Source organism: Scomber japonicus, chromosome 16 (genome assembly GCF_027409825.1).
Source record: "Scomber japonicus isolate fScoJap1 chromosome 16, fScoJap1.pri, whole genome shotgun sequence".
NCBI classification, from domain to species: Eukaryota; Metazoa; Chordata; class Actinopteri; order Scombriformes; family Scombridae; genus Scomber; species Scomber japonicus.
Genome location: NC_070593.1, coordinates 10,872,040 through 10,888,042, shown reverse-complemented (window position 1 = coordinate 10,888,042; position 16,003 = coordinate 10,872,040). Strand labels below are relative to the sequence as shown.

Here is a 16,003-nt window from a genome sequence, read left to right as displayed (position 1 = left end):
TTTGGTGCCTTTACTGCCGTCAACGAGAGTTAATTGGATGGGGGGCTAGGGGTTTGGGGTCATGTTTGAATGCACATATTAATGTCGAGGGCCACACGCACACACACATACAAACTCTTGCTCTTTCTTTCTGTCTGTTTCTGGAGAAGGTCACTGGGTTTAATGAGAGGTGGAGTGTGGCAGTCTTTTTTGAAGGCAAACTGAGTCGCTCTTTAGACAGAGACTTGGTGTGATTACTGAGACCTCAGAGATGCGTGTTTGCGCATGCTTGTGTGTGTGTGTGTGTGTGTGTGTGTTTGTGTGTGTGTGTGTGTGTGTGTGTGTGTGTGTGTTTGCACTCCGGCGTACTTATGTGCAAGTGTGTTTGACAGAGAGCGAGATTACAGAGACCTCAGGGCACAACCAGGAACCAGCTTTTATATAAAGTAACCTCTGTTTAGCTGGTGCACTGCGGTGCATGCATGCAAACATGCACACACGTGCACACTCAGACACAGATGCTCCGCCAAGGCAGAACCAGCCGAGAGACGTCGACACAGCAGCCAAAAGAGATTCTTTCATATGAACCTTCAGCCTCCCTTCTGCTCTTCTCTTTCTTCCCCTTTTCCTCCCACTTGTGCTTTCGTCCTACTGTCTCCCTCTTCTTTCCTTTTTTCCTCTCTTCCTCATCTGCCTGTTTGTATCTTTAAAGCAAAACTTGAGCAGAAGAGAAGCTATTGTATTTGCTGGATTAATGTTAAATACTGCTCATTAGCCACGCCACCGCTAAATGCTATTGGCTGAATTATGCTCTTTTGTTTGGACTAAAACTTAACGTGAATTTTATTAAGCTCAACAAATTCCATAACCTCAGGGCCCGTAAAATGCTTTCAGTTCTGTGCTGTGCACAATCTAATAATTCATGTTTGCTCTTAAATAGAAAACCTTTTGGGGGTAATTTCAGATTGGTGCTACTTCAGTGATGTGCTTTATCTGCTTGTCTTAATTGCTGCTTTCTTCCTCTGTTAGTCTCTGTGTTTGCATCTATGTCTCTCTCTGTGTGTTTCTTTATGCCATCTAAAATCTTTTCCTGTATCTGTCTGTTTATTAGCGCGTGTATGCGTGTGTGTGTGCATGTGTGCATGTGTTTGTCTGCATGTCTCCATCCACTGTTTAAACAGACTGACCCCTCAGTGCTCCAGGGGTCAGCTTCAACTGACCCCCCCACCACCACCCCCACTGCCACTCACCCACTCCCACCCAGTCTCTCACCGTCTCATTGTGCTGGTCTCATGTATACACTCTTCTCCCTCCTTTCCCCTCCCCCACTCCCCTTTCTCTCTCCCTCCCCCACTAAGACCATTCCCCTGAGCTTTCCCACACTCACATCAAAGGACAAGACTCTAGAGGGTGTGTTAGAGCACCCTGCTCTGGAATGTGAGTGTGTTAATATGTGTGTGTGTGTGTGTGCGTGTATTTGTGTGTGTGTGTGTGTTTTACAAGGCTGTGTTGGTTTACTGTGTTGTTTGCTCTTTGTTGGACTTTTATGAGGAATGATGAGGCCAGGGGGTGAAGAGCAAGACTTTCTGCCCAGCCAGGGACGATGTGACATCATGAGGCCTGGGTGGCAGCAGCTACACCTCTCCTGCAGTGTACATACTTTCCGGCCTTTGTTGGGTTTAAGCATAGTCAACAGCTGATTGGTTTGGTTATTAAAAGATAATGCATCCTCTTGTGGACATCCCGGAGGTGCTCAGTTCATTGGCCACAACGTATGTCATCAGTTAGTCTTATCTCATGGCATTAAGATCTTTACCTGTAGATAACGTTGGCCGTTATTTACATACTCGCTGCATTTATGATAATCACATCTTGTTTGACATATGTGTCTGCTAGAATCAAGTCTTTTCATTGCCATTCAAAACACAAGACTACAAAGTAAGTCCAGTTGTGTTTGATGTGTTACGACCAGTTGTTTTAAAATCTCCCTTGTGACCAAATTTCTTTTCCCTCTTGTTCCTTCACATGGATTGAACTTGAATGCAGAGTTGGACACTCAAAGTCTGTTTTCACATTCATCTACTGAAGGGGGAAAGTTTCTCTGTGGCCACTTTCAATCTCAGTTTAAGATGAGTGACTTGGAAACAGTGAATGATATTTGCATTTGCATCGATTCTGAATATTTCAGTGAGGGAGAACTGGTCGATAATTGACCTGTTTTAGTGGAAAAACCAAATTAGACATGAGTGATTTTTCTAAGCAGATTGTTTTATATGACCAAGATTCTGGCTTTATATCTGAAGCTGGCTGTAGTGCAGAAAGGTTACAGATTTGACCTGGGTAATATGCAGAATGTAACTTGTTTTTGAAGATAAAATTCTAATAGCAGAATCACGACGTATGCTGCCGTTGTCATAACCTTGTCTTCTTATTATTCGTGTGTTTATTTCTCCTTGTTAATATATACCTATGTGCGCGTGTGCGTGAGCAGTCCTGTGGAGATTAGAGGGAAATTTAATTGGCTGCAGATGAGTAATATCAAACCAAACAACTCCTTTATCAAATCAAAATTAAACAGACAAAATAGTTTATTGAGGCTGTTTTCTTATAGATAATTAACCTAATTACAAATTTTAAAAAATTCAATTATTGAATTTAATTAATTACCAAAGGGTGTTTGAACTATCTGCTTTTCCTGCGCAGCCTCGTCTCTGTCTATGAATGTAGAGTCTATGAATGGAAAAGTCTGTACAGCTGCATTACTGCAGTGACATAATGGGAAATGGTCAGCTGCAGTACAAGTTGCCCAGGCCATTTTTCTGACAAACAACAGTTATGGTGGACACTGTCAGTGTAACCTCTGTGATGTGGTCTCTGCACCAGCTGTGTGCACATGCTTCTTTGCGTGTATGTGTCATCTGGACAGAGCAGAGTGTGAATCATGTCAAGGTCTGTGTTGCATTTAACCAGCAGATGTGAGCTGTTTGTTTGCCCTCCCTCTTTGTGTCTCCCTCATTTTTTACTATCTGTCCCTCTGTGGGTGCACCCTGATTCTGATTCATATCTTTTGCTCCTCAAATAAATCAATCCAGTCCACTATCATTAAGGATGTGTCCGTTACCTTATTTATGCTTGACTAGGAAGTCTTTTATTGGACCAATGAAAATGCGTTAGTGCTCGGATGCTGCAGCTGATCTGATATAGCAGGCATCATTGAGACCACATCACCACAACACTGCAGTTCTGTCAAATTACTGATATACTGATGACAGACTAGACAGAATAGCAATACCCTTTCAATATAATTCTATTTTTTTAGATTTTGATTGAATGATTTTAGATTTCTTTTTTGACTGATGATGCTGACTTATGGAATATATGTTTGTTTTTGTAGCGTACCACAAAAATATCGTTTTTTGTTGTTGTCATTACTAACTGTGTTCTTACAGCAAAAACACATTTTAATAGTCTATTGCCAGTATTTCTGTTCTGTGACCATGGTGCTATCAGTCACAGTCAGCCAGACATTATAGTTCAAATGTCCTGTTTTTTCCAAAATGGACAATAAATTGTTTTTGCACATTATGAAACATCATCATAATCTGTAGTACTAAATAATTAAATTACAAGTGGGAAAAAAGGCAAATAATTAATGGGAAATTCTTGTCAGTTAGCTGTATTGTAGTCACTTTAGATAATGCATTACTGGATAGGATGTCTCATTTCACTAATGTGTGTTTCCAGTTCTTTCTCCCTTGCATATCTGTCTTGAAATGTTCAATATAGAAAAATGCTTGACTCATGGAGGAAAGGACAGGAATAGTTGAATTGGGTTGTAACCTGTGTTTTCCTCCCTCTTAAGTGTTTTCTACCAGGAGGGGGGCCTCTATATCTCTATCATTTAGTCTCTGTCTCCATATCTCTATTTTTGTCTCACTCTGTTTGTCTCCGCTGGGTGGACGATGCTGATATTCCTCTTGCAGGCTTCACTCCATCACTACAGAAGCATGCTGAGGTTCTCTTTCTCCAGCCTTCTGCCTGAGTGTGCACTTCTACACTCCAAATCTTTTGATGTAAATGGAAATAGCTGGTTGAGAGAAATATGGTGGAAAGTCTCGCAGCCTGTGTTTATACCAAGCCAGATGGCTCTAAACAAGCTGAGGGAGAAGACACAAATACACTTTTCTCAGAAAGGCTTAATTTAGAGCAGTGTTTCGGATGGTCCCATAGTTGCTTGTAACCAGAGGTGGTTGTTTTATGACATTTTTCAAAGCTGTGATGGAATTGAAATCCTACCCGTATTCCACAGTGTGACAATCAATCAGAGCAGGGTTGAAAATGACAAGACAGTGTCTGATGTCTGTATTCCAGTTGACCTGTCAGCTGAATGATTTACGGTGTATGTATTGAATTTGAAAGTTAGTCTTTTTTTGGTAAAATTGATTTATATTCTTCAGCCTAAAATTGTTGAAAAGTTAATGCAAAATATATCTGTATATGGCAGTTGGTTTTAGCCCCAGGCATAATGAATCCCATGACCAATTTAATATGCATTGCATATTAATGTGATGCTTTATTTGTTTGCAGAGTTTGTGTCTGTGTGGCCTTTTCAGACATCTTTATGTTTACCTTTGCATTGCTAATGTTATACTTAAACTGGTCAATCATATCAAAAATATCATACTAGTTGTATAATAGTTATAATAGATTTTATTTACATCTACAAACCAGCTCCTGACAAGCCAACCTTTACATTAAGGTTGTCTTTCAGACTGGGAAACTATATCCAAAAAATTGGCTGTAGTGAGTGTTAAAGGACAGGTTCACAGTTTTTAAGTCTGTCCTAACACAAAAAATTAATGCCTAAATGAAGATACACACACACACTTTTTCTCACCGTCATCATTTATTTTGTTCATACTGACCATTTAGAAATCCCTTCATAAGTAAGTGATGGGGAACAAAATCCACAGCACTCCGTCTGTGCAAAAAAGTATCTTAAAGTTTACTTGAAGCTAATTATATGACTTCAGCCATCCAAATTAGTAAAAAAAATCAAAATCAACATCTTCCAAAGTAACTGTGATTTTAGTGCCAAATTCCTTCTTTTTGTTACTTCCATTGCAGCTGAAGAGGAAAACACTGTCTATCTTGACACTAAGAGGGCCCTTTTCTCTGATATTAGCCTAATATTATCTTCAGAAAAACTTTTAAATTATTTTATTGAATTTTTAAGATAAAGACTGTGGATATTGCCCCCCTGTCACTTACATTGTAAGCGCATTGAAGGGGATCTTATAATGCTTGTATATGCTTTGTATTGCGCTGGAAAAAAGGGAATGGGATGGAGGGACACATGCAGAGAGTGAGTGCATAATAGAGACATCCTCTGCACGTGTGTAGTGTGTGTTTGGGTGCACGCATGCGTCTGTATGTATGTGGGTGTATGAAGTTTCAGGTTGACAGCGAGGAAAGGAAATATTCATTTATTTATTTATTTATATGTGCAGAAGATTTAACTACAAGATTTTATGTCCTCAGGCCAGATGTAAAACTGATTCTGTGTGTGTGTGTGTGTGTGTGTGTGTGTGTGTGTGTGTGTGTGGGTGTGTGTGTGTGTGTGTGTTAATTTTGTGTTATGTCCCACTGAATTCGGGAAACTGGTCACCATGGGAACGGACTCTCACTCCAGGTGGTGTATAATGGAATGTGGTCCCTCTGGGCACAGTTTGTGTGTGCATGTGTATTTGACTGTGGCATACCTGCTGATTTCTTTTTTTTTTTTTTAGTATTTTCCACTCAAATGTACTTAGTTTGAAACAAAAGGACAGAGAGGATTGGTTTGGTTCATTTGGCACAAGGTAGTTGAGAGCTTGACTTCAGTGTGTGTGTGTGTGTGTGTGTGTGTGTGTGTGTGTGTGTGTGGAAAGAGAGAGTTGATTGTTGTTGTATGCCCTGCCCAGTACTCACTTATAAACTCAATGCCCTCACACAGTAGGGCATGAAGAGGCAGAAGGAGGAAGGGAGGGAGGAAGAAATGGAGTGGAAATAAAATGATAGAATGAGGGAAGGTAAATAGAGGAAGAGAGACAGAAAGAAAGAAAAAAGAGGGATGGAGTGAGAGAATCAGACACTACATGTCTGGTCGTGTCTGCTGCCATGCATTCCGGGCGAGGCCACTTCCTCTATGCAATGACCCCAGCCACCCCTGTGCTGCTGACTTGGTTTGGTCTGCCAGCTCAGGGGAAGATTGAATTCACTGTTGGGACTGGCCCACTCAGGGGCAACATGGGGGTGGGAGGGGGTTTGAGGGGTGAAGAGAAGAGTTGGCAAAACTCTGGAGAATACAGTGTCTGTCTTCGTATGTAAGACTGTGTGAAAGTGGATGCGTGTGTGAACAGCAGCTGTGTAGAGGAGTGCTTACAGAATTTTCCAGAGAGCGAGCGACAGAGAGAAAAAGGAGAGCTTTTCCAGGGATGAAATTCTTGGCTCCCTTGAAGCTCAGGGTACAGCTGGAGCACTTTTCCCCTCCCTCTGCCCTCATTCCCTCCTCCTCACTCCCTCTCTTTTTTCTGACCTCCTTCACTTCCTCCCTAGCTTCCCTGTCTCTCCTTCTCTCTGCCTGTCACGTTTCTATCTTGTAGTATTTTCTTATTTCGTTTTTTTAACTTCCTTTTTGTACCGCAGCTTCACACCCATAAATACAGTTTTGGTGATTTGCATGCTGTTTGCTAAATGCAATGTTACTTCACTGTCACTCTTGGAGGCTTTTTAAAAATGTTGACCTCTCTCCACATGTTGCTTATTGTGCTTTTCAGATTAGAGTCAGTTAGATTGGATGAAACTTTATTGATCACATGGGGCTGTAGTAGCAACGAGTGGCAATGGGATACATCCATGGTTCTCAACCTTTTTGGTGTCAAGGAGCCCTAAATTGACCTGTATTGGATAAGATGTAGTCTTAAGGATCCTCATCTGACAATATGTAGTTAATCCATAAGTGTCTATACTATAGATTGGCAGATTAACAGTAAAGAGTGGGAAACCTATGAACAGAATATACATCATCTCATTTGGCTAATGTCAATGAAATAATGGAATTAAAATATTCCCATTTCTTCTGGGAACCCCATGCAACCCTCTCAAGGACCCCTGGGGGTACCTGGACCCCAGGTTGAGAACCACTGGGATACATCGAAGAAGAGTAAGATTTAAAACGGGGTGAAGGAAATGTTTCTGGATTTTTGTGAGACCTCCTTTACAGCTGCATAGGTTACACTTCTGATTGTTTACATCATGGGTGTTTGAATTTCACAGGGAAGCCCCCCTTTTTCTTCTGCCCTGATCTGATTGGATAGACGGAAGTGTGTGTCGGTCAAAGGGAGGGCCTAGTCAGTGAGGCTGAGGGATGATCAGAGGGACTGGTACAGAAAAGATGTTGATATTGATCTAAAAGAGAATTTTTACTAATTTCTCTCATATACACTCAGTCTCCACTGTATTTCTTGACTGATCATCCTACAGCATCAGACATGAACAAACAGACACACACACACACACACACACACACACACACACACACACACACACACACACTCTTATACAAACAAATATACACAAACAGTTGAATTCAGAGTTGGGGACTGGGGGAAAGTCCCTGCTAATCTAGGACTTCCAGTCTTGCCTTCTTCCTTTCCACTGACATTCACATAACTTCACTTCTCTTCTCTTCTCTTCTCTTCTCTTCTCTTCTCTTCTCTTCTCTTCTCTTCTCTTCTCTTCTCTTCTCTTCTCTTCTCTTCTCTTCTCTTCTCTTCTCTTCTCTTCTCTTCTCTTCTCTTCTCTTCTCTTCTCTTCTCTTCTCTCCTCTTCTCTCCTCTCCTCTTCCTCCTTCACACACTTTCTCTGCTCTTTGTGTTGGACACAAACTCAGTGCTGTTCAGACTGTGACTCATACATTAGGAATGCCCCACATTAACATGTGGAGAGATAGAAGGAAGAGAGTGAAGGGAGGAATGGAGAGGAGTACAGCTGGGTACAAAAGTAGAAACTCGGGGGAAAATGAGTAAAAATGAGTAAAAGCATTTCTGTTTTTTTTAGTGGGTCAAGGTTTGAGAATTTGTTGCATCCTGAGGATTCAAGGGAGTGAGAGAAAGAGATGTGAACGAGGGAGGGAGCAGGAAATGATTATTAGACTCTGACTCTGTTTACACACCAACAGCTGTTGCACTTCTTTGCTCTCTCTCTTGTTCTCTCACTCTTTCTTTCCCTCTAGACATGTAGAGTTGATTAGGGAATGGATACAATGAGTCATCAGTGTCTGGATTGTGTATATTTGCGTGTGCATGTGCATGCTTGCACATGCATGTCAGGAGTCTCATACACGTCTGCATGCATGTGCGTGTATGCGTGTACATGAGTGGCAAGAGTGATAACTGAAGTATGTCTCTCTATGCAGTATGTTGCATGGTTACCAAACTCAAAACAATTATATCTGCAGACCTGAGAATAGCCTCATGTGATAATACTGGAAAAGAGTAAGTTAGGATAGTGTGTGTACTGGCGTATTCAGAGTAGTGTCATTGCTTGTGTGTGTGTGTGTGTGTGTGTGTGTGTGTGTCCCATTTAGTTGTATGTTGTTTGTGCCAAGGTGACCGCAATTTCTGTCAGTGTAAACTATTCATATGTCATTGTGTTCCAAAAATCAAGTGTGTGTGCATGTCAGCATGACATCTGACGTGTATGAAGGCCTTTCATACACGTTGTGCGATTGTGTGTGTGTGCATCTTTGTACATCTGGAAAGGTGTGTTTGTGTATGTTAAGAGATCTTGAGAACAAAGCATGGCTGGGCTCAGTGTCCCTCCAGACGTTACGTTGCTCTCTTCTGGAGTAGACCCAGCACAAGAAGTAGGTCGGCTGGCTACACCCCTCCTCTGGGTGGGGGAGAGCTGGAGAGAGAGAGGGGTCTGGGCTGGGTGGAGGTATGGGCTATCACCCTAGCTAAATGCTGAACACTGAACAGATCAAGGCTTGTATGCTTAAAGACCATTCACACAGTGATTGGAACATGATAAGAGTAATGTTAAAATCACATTTCAAGAAATGTAACCATTGGAACAAGTTGAGTTTTTTCCCTTAATGAGACATAACACTATAAGCTTTGTGGCCATTTAGAGTAAATAATTTGTAGCATACTGTTCTAAAATGATTGAAAGTATTCAAATTAAACAACAGCATGGGTGTAGTAAGTGGCACTTATGATAATCCTAATATGTTACATTTCTTCCATAAATTGGGTGTATCACATTTAGGGAGCAAACCTCCCCATCTGGAATTAAATCATTCCCAAAAAAAAAGACCAAAAAGAAAAAGATTCATAATAACTTCCACATATTTTGCACTGCTCTGGGGCTATTGAGTATTAAACACTTCAAGTGCTGCTGCTGTCTTGGCTGGTTTTCCCTTGTAAAAAAAAAACAAAAAAAAACAAACCACACACTTGAGCTCACTGGGACTAACCTGGATAAATAAAGATCATACAATAAATACGTTTCAAAAATGCCAAAGATTCTCAATGTCTTTAGGAACACCTGGAGACCGGCCCAGACCTGGAGAGACTGGCTACTTCGTATGAGAGGAAACATTATTGACTTAGAATATAAATCAAGCACCACACGAGGGTTTTAAATATTTGAGAAAACAATTTAGATTTATGAAGTGTTTATGTCAAAAAGTACTGTATGTGTTTACCTAACATAAGACATTTTGAAATGATTGATAACACTTGCATCCATGGCTGACAGAATATCACTTTTATTGACTGTATATCAAGATGTTAGCGACAGTAAATTGAATAACAAACCTTGTGTTTATTTGGTTTTAGTACTTTCTTCACAAAAAGCATTTAGATTTACATTTTTACCCTAAATCCGACCCCAAATATGTCTTCAGAATCACAGAATATAACATGGACAGACCACTTCGATTGGAATTGTATCTACAGAGACAATATAAAAGTTGGAAAAACAGAAGCAGGTTACTGTGGGATTTAATCCACTAGCCAAATAGGAATGGGCATCACAACCACAGCTACTACCTCTGGGCAAACAACCAGAGACGGACTTTGGTGCACGTTCTGTCTGGCAGCAAACCTCTCGACCATCAGACCCACATACAGCATTTGGCTTGGAAGGGCGATTTTTACACAAGCAGGGATGGAAAGCTTTCTTCACTGTTGTTGCAAAAGGCTTATTACTTTTTGTTTTGTGTTTTTCCTAATCTTTATGAAGCAGAGCATGCTTAATTTGAAATATGAGTGTGAGCCAGTGGGCTAATAAAATACAACCCTGGTTTTACAGCCCTCGTAGTCATTGTTTCTTCTTCAGTTCTTTTAATATGCTGATGTCAGACGTTGATGAAGTAATGACAGCATTGATAGCTTCATCAGCTTCATCAGCACAACTGAGAATGAATGTTTTCTTATGACTCGGTTATGCAACTTTGAGCTAGGAGGCTATAAGTTGAGGGGCACACTTCCTGAGGAATTCGCTTACACATACCTGTACGTACGCACACACACACACACACACACACACACACACACACACTACGTACATAGAGTAAGACCCAGTGTGCAAACGAAGCAACTCTCCAGCTTATGATTTACATTCCACAGCAAATCAGCAGCTCACTCAAATTACAGACTGTCGCACAAAACACAGAGTCAGGATCAGAGGTGTGGCTGTGTGTTTTCTTTCTGCACATGTGTATAGTTGTTTATTACATCCATACCCAGCCCATCAGCTGTGTGTGCGTGGGCTTATACATGTGTTAGGTTCTGTGTCATTTTGCAGTGTGTCTGTGTCGTTACTGAGGGTAGGGCAGTGCAGGAAGACCCGACTTCCTCCTCCATCACTGAACCTCACCCTGCCCACAGCAGAGATGTCCGCCGGACTTGACTCACCGGAGATGGACCTGACTGCTCTCTAGTGTGTGTTTGTGCGTGTTTGTGTGCATGTAGCATCACATGTTAAACACTAATCTGGGATGAGAATATATATCCTGTGCTATTTTAAAGTTGTCTCCCACATTTACTGCAACTGTAGGATCTTGCTCTTTCTGCTCTCTTTCTTATCCTCTCTATGTCTTTTTTCACTGCTCTTAGCATTATGCTTCACACTCTGTTTCTCTGTTTCTCTTTCTCTCTTTTTCTCTTGCTGTTGCTGCTTGTAGTTATATTAGTTGTCTAGATCTGTGTCTAAGATCTATGAGGATTTGTTTCATTTTTCTAAATGACAATAGACTGTGATCCTCAGTGTGTGCTGTGCTCTTCTGTGTGTGTGTGTGTGTGTGTGTGTGTGTGTGTGTGTGCGCATGTATGTATGTGTGTATTGGCCAGGCAGTAGAGGAAGCTGTCGTGGGAGTGTCTCGCTCTTGGAGCTCCGAGGACAGATAACATTACCCTACTGATGCTTACATAACTTCCAGGCAACGCCACGTCACAGCTGACCCAGACACACACAAAAACACACACACACAACACACAACCATACACACAGATGCACACACACATGCAAACACACACTCATACAGGAATACAAATATCCATCTAGATTGGACAGCTGCCTCGATGGGGTTCTTTTAGGGTGTACAAAATAGTGTGTGTGTTTGTGTGTGTGTGCTTGTATGTGTGTGCGTGTTGTACTTTTGAGATAAGGACTTTTTTTTTTTAAGCTTGTCTATTTAGTAATACTATTTTTTTTATGTCTGTGTGTTTTTGGGAAATCCATCTGAGTCTTGTTGTTTTGTATGTAGGTCAGCTCACAAACAGGCTCCTTTGGTCTGATACCAACACCGCACACACATGCTTTCCCAAGAGGGTCTGTGTTTCCTTTCAATGTGGTGACCACATGTGCAGGGCTGATGAAGGAAAAAAGAGAAAGTGTCTTTTTAGAAGAACGCTGCTCCCGTCTCACAGACAGAACACAAGCTGATACAGACATTTGGTACTGTCAGCACCGTTGATCAATAGGTGTGCATGGGTGTGTGTGTTTATGCAGTGTGTATAAGCTAGGGCATGATTACGGGTATAAGTGATTGGATGCGTTTGAGCCCAGGACTCTTTTACTGTTTGAGTGTGTGTGTGTTGTGCTTTGGGGGCCCAGTCACAGCTGTCTTTGACAGCTGTATCATGGGAAACATCTGATGAAATGTTGCATCATCTCCTCTGTTTGTGTATGTGTGTGAATGTATGTATGGGCAGCTGGACAAAATCCTATGGATGTGTTGTTTTTTTTTGTGAATGAGTCAGTATAGAAGAGTTGAGTGTGTGAGATTATCTGCTTGTCTGGGATTTTGTGTGTGTGTGTGTGTGTGTGTGGGGGGGGGGGGGGGGGATAAAAAGCGAGACAGGATGTTTACCATGAACATGTGTGTATATAGCTTGTGTAAATCTTTGGCGACAAAAGTCAAACTTTCTGAGGTGAGGCTTAAAAATTGTGTGTTTGTGTGGGTGTTAGATTACCATTAAGACCTTTTTCTTTGCCAGTAAGCCTAGGTTGATTATCAGCCTATATTTCGACTTTTAATTAACTTTAATTATGTGTTTTGTGCTTTTTTCCACATTATCTTAATTTGTTCTGTTTACTGGTTTTAACTTATTGCTCTTTTTCTTTTAAGGAAACCATATTTTTCCAATCAACACCTGTCTGTCTTTCTGTTCTTCCCACTGTGTGCCAGTCTTGTGCTTCATCTGTCTTTGTTACATGCATTACAAAATGCAATTTGTCATCATTCCTGTGGTCTTCTTGGTTGCTTTAGACAGTGGCTCCTGAACAAATATGTGCACACGTCACAGACCGCAAAGTGAATGCACATTTGACCACAGACCTCACGTTTATTACAATAACCTTCGCAATAGGATGGTTTAGTCGTAGATGTGGTATTGAATAATTCTTGTGGGCGGTACAAATAACAAAGGAAAAAACACATCATTGAAATAGTTTCAGAAGCTGTACTTTAAGTAGAATTTTTGGTGATACATGCTACATATTTATCACTCCATAACATTGATCCCTGCCTTTGTATATTGTACATAGCATTTTACACATTGAGCCATCTGATTAGATTTCTCAGGAACTATTCTCGTTCAGGATGCTGATTCACGGTTTCCTTTTGAAACAGAGCAATCAGTATTCATATGTATTGCAAAAGGATATAGCAAAATCACACTTAAAATAATCAAGTTGATGTTGGCTCAGGAGGTGGCTCAGGAGATAGAGCGGTCGTCATCCAATTGGAAGATTGGCGGTTTGTTTCCGGCTCCTCCAGTCCTTGGGCAAGACACTTAACTCCACATTTCTCGCCATCGGTGTGTGAATGGGAATGAATGGTTAAATTCCCCTGATGCCATCAGTGTATTAATGTGTGTGAATGGGTGAATGAGTTGTAATGTAAAGCGCTTTGAGTGGTCGACTAGAAAGGTGCTATATAAGTACAGTCCATTTACCATTTACAGTTGTTTCTCATTACACTGCCAGAAATCATTCATTTTGATTGATGAAATGATAACACAATTATGACATAATACCAGTGAAATTCAAGTAATGATAATGTTCAGGCCAAGTTTTTATCCATTACCTTCCTTTTTTTAGGAATACTTGCATGCAGGTTTTTGAATGGGATGAGCAATAAGTAACATCCACTTTGGGACACAATTGTCAGGGTTTATGGGATATGTGGTCCGACCATAATTATGAGAATCACTGGCTTTTGCACAAGCTGAAACTGCTTATCATCTTGACACAACCTTATTTTGTTGTTGGCAACTACAGTAAATCATTTTTAAATACGAGTGTAGTTAAAATGAACTATTACTCATTTAGTCAGATACCCCCTGGATGCCTCTCAAAGGGCCAGATTACTCATGCCTAATGCTTCGTAGTGGCTCAGGTATACAGTGATGTCATACCACATGGAGGATATGACCTCATAAGTGATCTCTGACCTGACCTCTCTGGTAGTCGGAAGTTGAAGGAGCAACAGATGCAAGATGAGAAGGGGGGCAAGCGGATTGGACTTGGTTAGCTGTGTTGTCTGGGATTCCAGCAGGATTAGGCAGAGGAAGTCGTGACTCTATTTGTGGTGCTTAAAGGGCAAAGCTGGAGGCTGAAGAGAAAGTGATGTTACCATAATGTGGATTGTGCACCACTCATTTCACTAATATATGCACGTGTGTGCATACATACACACACACACAGACACACTTACAACCACTCAAACACACAACTACTGTGGTTTGTCATCAGCTTTTCTAAATGGCAGTCAGTCTAACGCTATATGACTTACAGCCGTATGTGTCTGTGTGTGTGTGTGTGTGTGTGTGTGTGAATGTGTGTGTGAAGGGTAGCAGGACAAAGAGTGTCTTGTGTTTTGGGTAGGGGTTGGGGGGTAGTTGGGCCTGCTGGGTCCAGTCCTGGGGGCCAGAGATGGGAATGTTCACTGTGTGTGTGTGCGTGTGTGTGTGTGTGTGTGTGTGTGTGTGTGAGCAGAGGAATGTTGCTGTTTGCTGAGTGAAGAGCACAGAAGCAGCAGAGACTGTCCAAACACACGTCTGTTTGCCAAGAGTGTGTGTGTGTGTGTGTGTGTGTGTGTGTGTGTGTGTGTGAGTGTGAGGGAGAGAGAGGGTGACTGAAACACAGAGAGAGTGTGTATTTGGGATAGTGTGTGAGCAAGAAGGAAAATGTGCTATGAGCAGTGATGGAAAGAGCTTTAGAGGAGCACTGTATATCTGCGGTGTGTGTGTGTGTTCTCCTCATGCTATGACCTTCCACTCAATGAGGACTTTCATATCCCTCTAGTCTCCATGGTAGGGGAGCAGACAGGACTGAAAGGGGTCTGTCTCTCCATACCTGTGACCTACTCACACACACGGCACTGTAGTCCACACTGCAGACTTTGCTCAGGTTGTTTTTGTGTATGCGTAGGTGTGTGTGTCTGTGTGTTTGCTGTACTGTTACCTGTTTGTTTGGCTGATGAGTGGTGGGTGAGAGATGGAGGGATGGGTGTAAAGAGGGAATGAGTTGGGTAGGAAAGAAGTAGTGAATGACTGATGGGAAATAGGGAAGTATAAAATGAGTAATATTTCAAATGAAAGGAGGGAGTGAAGTGAGTAATGCCTGGAGGAAGGGAAAGAGGGAGGTTAATGCTGTAAGAATTTCTGAAAATGGATGAAGGAAGGAGAGGAAAAAGATGGAAAGTAAAGCAGGATCAAGTGAGCAAGTGAATAAACGTAAAGGTAGAGAGGAAGATGGAGGGATGAAAAGTGGGACACAAGGATGGACTGAGGGAAGGAAGAAAGGAAAGGGAGGAGAAGGAGAAAGGGCTAAAGGGAGGAAGGATGGAGGGAGACAGGAAATGAGACAAAGTAAGGGAGGATGCAAGGGAGGGATGAAAGCGGGAGTTAAAGGGTTGGTTCACCTAAATTCCTAACCATTACAAAGACATATTTCCTCAGCGAGAAGTAAGTGAGAAAATACACCATACTTTTTGTAATTTGGGTGAAATGACCCCTTAAAGGATATTATTATTCTGACATTCTAACATTTGACTGGTGACAACATGGGCAGATAATATTAGTGTGTGATTGTGTGTGTTTGTAGGTGATGAGGCCTGTGTGTGTGTGTGCTTGTGCATGTGTGTGTGATTTATTCTGAGGCCAGGTCTGCCTCCAGCTGTCCCAATGGGTTCCCAATGACTTTACCAGCCGCAGACCTCCATCACAGAAAGAGACGGCGGAAGAGAGGTTTTTTGGAGGGACTGGGGGGATATGGATAGTGGAAAAGTCAACATCAATTCAATCTGCTAATTCTATTTTTCTTGCTTCTCCTTCAGAGCAGGGATTTCTTTTTCAGTCAGTGGTTGTGTGCACTCACGTGTTACACATACATCTATCATGACTAGGTGATATGAAAATTTTATGTCAAGATAATTGCAATTTATGATATTATCCCGATGATCCTTTTT

At 41.5% G+C, this 16,003-nt stretch overlaps 1 protein-coding gene across 1 annotated transcript in view; it reads left to right on the top strand.

Moving 5' to 3' along the window:
- fndc3ba (fibronectin type III domain containing 3Ba) overlaps positions 1 to 16,003 on the top strand; it is a 104,191-nt gene that overhangs the window by 30,417 nt on the left and 57,771 nt on the right. The gene's annotated exons all lie outside the window — the stretch shown is intronic.